The sequence below is a fragment of the Galeopterus variegatus genome, unplaced genomic scaffold (assembly GCF_000696425.1).
Source record: "Galeopterus variegatus unplaced genomic scaffold, G_variegatus-3.0.2 Scaffold456, whole genome shotgun sequence".
Classification (NCBI taxonomy): Eukaryota; Metazoa; Chordata; class Mammalia; order Dermoptera; family Cynocephalidae; genus Galeopterus; species Galeopterus variegatus.
This window is the reverse complement of record NW_007726567.1, coordinates 381,975-382,633: the sequence shown is the minus strand read 5'-3', so window position 1 is coordinate 382,633 and position 659 is coordinate 381,975. Positions and strand designations below refer to the sequence as shown.

The 659-nt window shown below is 50.4% G+C and overlaps 1 protein-coding gene across 3 annotated transcripts in view; it reads right to left on the bottom strand.

Moving 5' to 3' along the window:
- Window positions 1-659, bottom strand: part of MECOM (MDS1 and EVI1 complex locus) — a 301,600-nt gene that overhangs the window by 63,401 nt on the left and 237,540 nt on the right. The window contains exon 1 of one of the 3 annotated variants that reach the window (XM_008568990.1): window positions 561-616. The exons of the other annotated variants lie outside the window; for them this stretch is intronic. The gene's annotated coding sequence lies outside the window, so the exon portion shown is untranslated. Of the gene's footprint in view, window positions 1-560; window positions 617-659 lie in introns of those variants that run through there. 3 annotated transcript variants of the gene reach the window in all.

Genomic DNA, 659 nt, shown 5'->3' with positions numbered 1-659 from the left:
CCAAGACAAAAGCCTAACTTTCTCCAGAAATGTTTCCCCCCCGGGGTGAATTATTCACTTCTGATTTGCTAGTAGAACTGCATTTGTCTCCCAAATGTCTTAATCGTCTCGGAAATCTCGAATAAAATAAAGTAACACATCTTCCGTCATTTCATCTAACACACTCCTGTGTTTTTAAAAGCTGTCAAGCTCCAAAGATAGCTTTAAAAAAAAAAAAAAAAAAAAATCCCTTTAGGGGGACTTCAGAGAAAGACCCTTTCAAAAAAAAACAAACACCAAAAAAGGAAAAAAAAAAAAAAAAAAAAAATCCCCATAATCTAGCCAGAGGGTCCGAATGTGACTTTCTCGCGAAGCAGCACACGACGTTGGACAGCAAGGCTGTTACTTGGCAAGGTGGAACCCGGCCCGAAAGCGGCTCCAAAGTCGCGTGGCCGGTGCCAGCAATTCCGATTTTGGCAACCCCCACTTCTGCGTCCCCGATAGCGATGGACAGACACACGGGGGAGGGGAAGGAGGAGGAGAGCGCGAGGAAAAGAGGCCGACAGCCGGCAGAGACCCACCGAGGACCGCACGACCCACCCCGGAGACGCGTCCGGAGCGCACCGTCCGCGGGAGGAACCAGGAAATCGCCGGCTGCGCCGCGCACAGACGTGCCGGGC